The sequence below is a fragment of the Thermobia domestica genome, chromosome 8 (genome assembly GCF_964235325.1).
Source record: "Thermobia domestica chromosome 8, izTheDome1.hap1.1, whole genome shotgun sequence".
Taxonomy (NCBI): domain Eukaryota; kingdom Metazoa; phylum Arthropoda; class Insecta; order Zygentoma; family Lepismatidae; genus Thermobia; species Thermobia domestica.
This window is the reverse complement of record NC_137461.1, coordinates 197,451,106-197,457,105: the sequence shown is the minus strand read 5'-3', so window position 1 is coordinate 197,457,105 and position 6,000 is coordinate 197,451,106.

Sequence of the window (6,000 nt, the reverse complement as noted above, 5' to 3'; positions counted from 1 at the left end):
GTTTTGCTAAGGACTCTAACAAACCCAACATCAGTTTATGAAGAAGAGTGGTTAATATAACTTATTCTTAAACAAGCAATAATAAAGAGTAAAGTAAAGAAAGACAGTAACTAAGTCAGAGGACGTTCCATAATACATATATACATGCATATATATATATAAATATATATATATATATATATATATATATATATATATATATATATATATATATATATATATATATATATATATATATATATATATATATATATAAAGTAAGCTAACTACTAAACACGTTTACTGTCAAGGCCGAAATTCGATTCCGACGCCCAGAGCCATCAAATGTTTTATCCTGACATGAAATCTTTTAACATCACTTATGCTTTAGGTGTACTTTTTTTTTAAATCAGAAATTAACCTGTTGCTCAGGGGAGGCGTGGCCCACATACGGACCTCGTGGCCCCTCAGTAAGTTTTTCACTACAGACCGTGAGGTACGTATGTGGGCTTCAAACGAAAGCTATATAATTAGCCACCAGGTGGCAGCGCAGTATCTCTACTTATTTCGCGTTCTCAATACCCGTTCTCAGTACCCGTTCTCAGAACGTGTTGGTTGTAAAAGCTTGGTGGGTGCGTTGGCTGCTACAATAAAAATGGCAGACGAAGAGAAAGTTCGTGCAATGCTGAGCAGTGTTAGTGATGCCAATAGTTTCTCTGTCATGTTTGACTCATCATATAAACAATCAGCTAATTCTGATGGATCAGAAATGGAAGTTGCAAGTTTCGAACGCGATTTAAGTAATGCAGGCTATGAAGCTAATATTGTCTCTGGACCGCCAACTGCAAGTAGTGTTTCGAAAATGAGTAACATACCATCCGATTCGGAGGTCAAAGAAAGTAATGGACTTCTTTCAAATGATATGGATAGTGACCCCAGTACTTCTGTTGGACCACTATCTAACAATAAGAGTGTTGATTTCAAGAATCTCTTATGGAAACCTGTAGCGAATGTAACAAATCAGTTTCCTTTTGTGCGTGTCAATCAATTTGGTGTAAATCCTAACATGGGAAATAACTTGCAGGGTGCCACACCTTATGATCTTTATAAGCAGTTTGTAGAAAAAGAAGTGGTAGATCTACTTGTCACTGAAACAAATAGGTATGTCCACCAAACGTTGGCAAAGTCTGCGTCCAAAAGGGGAAAAGATTCGCGGCTAAATCAGTGGACAGACTGTAATTCAAATGAGTTGGAAACATTTTTAGGTATTATAATGTGGATGGATTTGGTCAAAATGCCGAAAATCGTGGATTACTGGTCCAAGTGCACACTTTACAGAAACGAAGTAAACAAGTGTATGTCACGTAACAGATTTGAACTTTTATTGCGTGTTTCACTGTTCCGACAATGAGATAGCCGAACAAGGTGATCATCTACATAAAATAACCCCATTTACTTCTTGCAAAGTTCCATAATGCTTACACTTCTGGAGAGGAGCTGTGCGTTGATGAAACTAATATTCCGTTTCGAGGCCGGATTTATTTTAGACAGTACATTCCCAATAAACAGCACAAATACGGGATCAAGGCGTTCAAATTGTGTGTAAAATTGGGATACACACGGCCCCTAAAAGTTTATACTGGGCAAGAAGCTAGCCAGGAATTCGGTGTTTCTGAGAAAGTTGTCATGGAACTCGTTGAAACCTTGCTAGATATTGGAAGGACGGTGTACTGCGATAATTGGTACAGCAGTGTATCTCTAGCACACTCATTGAATGCAAGATCTACTCACTTAGTTGGTTCGCTGCGAAAGAATCTTAAAGGAAATCCACCGGAGGTGACTAATGCAAAGTTTAACAGAGGTGAAGTAGCAGTAAAGATGACCACTACCAAGTAGTAACACCAATGTTTTGGTTTGAAATGGAGGGACAAACGAGACGTTCTAATGACCAGCATAAAACATGATGATTCGTGTGTGACTGTTACTAGAAAATGGGAAGGAATTCGCAAGCCTGCTGTAGTTGTACACTACAACAATGGAAAATCTTTTATTGATCTTTCTGATCAAATGGCGTCATATTCAACCAGTTTGAGAAGATCTATTAGGTGGTATTGCAAGCTAATGGTTGAGTTTTTAACCTCCATAAGCTTGGTCAATGCTCTGGTACTTTACGATGAGATAAACAGTGCATCTATGCAAGTCACAACTTTCAAGGAACAAGTAGCAGTTCAACTTCTTGCGAAAGTGACGATTCGACGGGAACCTGTAACAACAGTTCTCCTGGAATATCAATGCAAGGCCTTGATTCTCCTCGAGGAACACAACAGGTCTCGAAACACATGTTCATCACAGTAAAGGGAGACAAGAGCAAGGTGAGTAGGAAATATACCCTATGTTATGGGAATCTAGTCTAAACACACGGTAGAAAACACGCCCAAAACCGAGGGAAGAAAGTGTATACAAAATGCAGTGTTTACATTAAGTTCTATTGTTTGTCATGCTTCAACGAAACAAATTATAAGAAGTGAGGGCAAGATTTTACTTTGAACAGAACAGTTCATAATACACTGACTGTAGGTTAGGTAAAGTTAGGTTACTTTCCTTTAGTAATTGAACTTATTTGAAGAATACTACTTACGATGTGAAAATACCAAACTAACCTAACTTTATTTTACCCACAGTCAGTGTACGCATAACCTACTGATATGCTCAAAGTAAAATCTTGGCGAAGTGAGTGTTTAATTTTGTCGTGTTCATATAATTGTATAAAAATATAACCTAATATGTAGGTTAGGTTTCAAACAGTTAAGTTTGGTACAATAAAGGGGTTTGGTGTAAGGAACCAAGAACTATTATTATTTTGAAACTACTAGCAACATAGACTGATTATCCTTGTCTACACTAAGTATACATACAGAAAATGTATATCTGTACATTTCAAACACACAATAAAGATTTATAATGACAAGTATTTTAGTGCAAGCATTATTTAGTTTCACGTAAGAACTTTTTTGTGAATATTACTCACAGATTAAATTTTTAATATTATCAAGCAATATAATGTTTGCTTCGTTAAGTTTTTCGTCGAGTTTTTAGAAAGAAACAGGTAACATAACCCTACAGTGAACATCCAAAGTGAATTAGCATAAATTTTCATACGTGCAGAAACAATACTTTTCATTAGCGCCGCAGGCCATTCACAGGCATTTTATTTTAGGGCCGCATGGCCACATAAACTCTTTTAACAAAGCCAAGACCAAAGCCCACGCCTGGGAATCACGGCTTGAGAAAGAATAAATGTAAAGCACGCATGTGGGTTTCATGGCTCCTGTCAAGAAATATGTGAAGCCCCTATGCGGGGGCTTTACAGCAGTCAACGTGTTACACCACTGTTATATATATATATATATATATATATATATATATATATATATATATATATATATATATATATATATATATATATATCAAAAGATTACAAAACAGTCCATGTGTGAAAAGTGCAGAACTTCCAGAACATTAGATGCTTTATTGATAAAATATTGCCATTACTACTTCAGCTCCACTCAAATTGCCACTAAAATATCAATCAACAAATGTAAATGTAGCAATTGGAGACCTTACTAACTAAGTGATCTATTATTTGTTTAACTGACAAGGAACGGACATGAATGTGTCTTCCGATTTCCGAATCAAGCCTAGTTCATTCGATAAACGTAACAATGATATGTTCATACACAAACCATAAGGTGCCATGGACAACGGAGTAGGTCCCTTCAGCACATTTACTCTGTTAGTGTAGAGCAACTCTTAAGCTCGCAGTGAAATAGCTATTGTATCAACACTGTTCATTGGAAAGTCATAGTTTATAGTTGATTCTCTTCAGCATGAAACAAGCTTCCCAGAGTAATATGTATTTGTGCCCATAAAGTACTTGAACGAGGAAAATTGGGATACTGTCGAAAAATATTCTCTCCAAAAATCCCTCCTACCAATTTGGCCTCCCTCTGGAGTGGCCCCGGGTAAAGTTACACATTCCAAATGTATCTTGAAAAATACTATATTGGTTAAGAAATGAATGTACTAAATTTCGTTTTGATAGACGGAATAGGTATGAAGGGAAAGGTTGTATACCAATACGCTCTATACATACAAAACCGAACCTGTTACCTGGTGTATAAAGAGAACAATAAATAAAAATATAAACGTAGTACTATTTATAGTCATATCAAGAATTGTACTACTTTACTGTAGAATGAAGCAAGCGTTTCAATAATTATCATTGTTCCATGATATACATATTGTTCCATGATATGTATACGGGAAATTGGGGATAAGGAGCAAGAATGTCTTTCAGAATAGCTCCATTGTTAAGTTGTGCGTCCTCTAAAGAGACAATGGAACTGGTAGGAATTCAAGGACACTTTACAGGGGAAATAAAGTGCACATCCGAGAAATTTAACATGGGGAAATTCAAAACTTCTGGGAGACATCCAGTTCTTCAGAGGGGTATTTCCCCCTGGTAAGTCTCACACTGGTGAAAGTACACAATTAAAATATACCTTAAAAATACTAGGAAGTATTCGGATAGGAGGTATATCCTTGAAACAAGGAAGAAGATATTGTATGACACAGTAAGAAGAAAAGGGCATGGGTGGATATGTTGGTAGATAATGTGGCTTTATCTTATCTCAATACAACTGTCAAGCATTCCTTTACCTTGTTATACATTCCCCTAATTACTTAGTAACTATTCTTAGTGAGCAAGCTTTCTTGTTTGCTATTTGTTTACTTCACAACACATAATATATAATCGCTTAATAAAAAACTTTCTTTCAAATGACAATCGCCATTTGTCTATCTGCTTTTCCAAACTGTCTGTTTTATTATTTTTTTTACATGAGTGCATATGCACAAAATCATAACCCTTTCTGCCCTCAACATCCTTCTCCCCTTCAAAACGACAACAATTGTCCGTATCCCTATTTATCACGAGATCTTCTTATTTCTTGTGATTTTCTTCCGTATCTTTGATCAATGACCTTCCTTTGTTGCCTTATACTTTCATTGCTTTTTTGACTTCCATGAACAAACACAGGCTCTTGTCTCTCTGCTCTATTCTGATAATTTGTCTCAACCTTCTGTCTACTTTTCTGGGAACTGTATTCCTGTACTCATGACTTCCTAGAGAGATTAAGGTCAGTTGGTCACAAACTCCCATGGGGTTTCAGAATTTGTGCAACAAATTAAGAAAGTTTGTTAAAGAGTATGTGTACGTTTCATGTGTGCAATATTTAGACCCCCATAAAGTTGTGTGAAGTCAAGTTGTTACCCAAAAATCACCATCTTGCCCACCTGGAACCAACTTGTAACCATAACGGTGCAAAGAGCATGTCTTGATATAATTAAGAATGAATTTTGGCGTTGATGCCTTGTTTGCTTTTTCTTGGTTGTAGGTTATATTCTGGGTCAGTTCACAAAATCATTACAGACTTAATTTCTAAAGTAGATATATATGCAAGTAATAATGTTATTGCAAATTTACTTTTTGTTATCAAGTTACATCAATAATTTTTTCTCTTGCTTATAATATGAATACATCAAGCGATGTTGGTCTTCCAGATTGTACTATAGGCAAAAATGAAGGCACTTACGTGAACAGGATATGATGTACTACCAGATGATGCATCTATACGTCTTCCCCATGAACAACTGCTACTGGTTAAATACAAAACCTGCAACTCCATTGTTGCAACTCGTTCTATTACCATAAATCAACACTACCAAAAAAATCACTACTAGTCATTGAGACAAAAACAGCTGTTATGTGAAAAGAAAGAAGTGGGAAAGATATTAAAGCAGGACACAAGCTATGTGCAGCTTGTAGGAAAAGTAAACTTTCAAAAGAAAAATCAGCTGTAGAGTCATACAGTGATACCAACACATCTGAACTCAATCCATCTGAGTCTCAAAGGTTGAAGCTTAGCACAAGTCTTATAGGACTTGGTATTTCTGATGGTA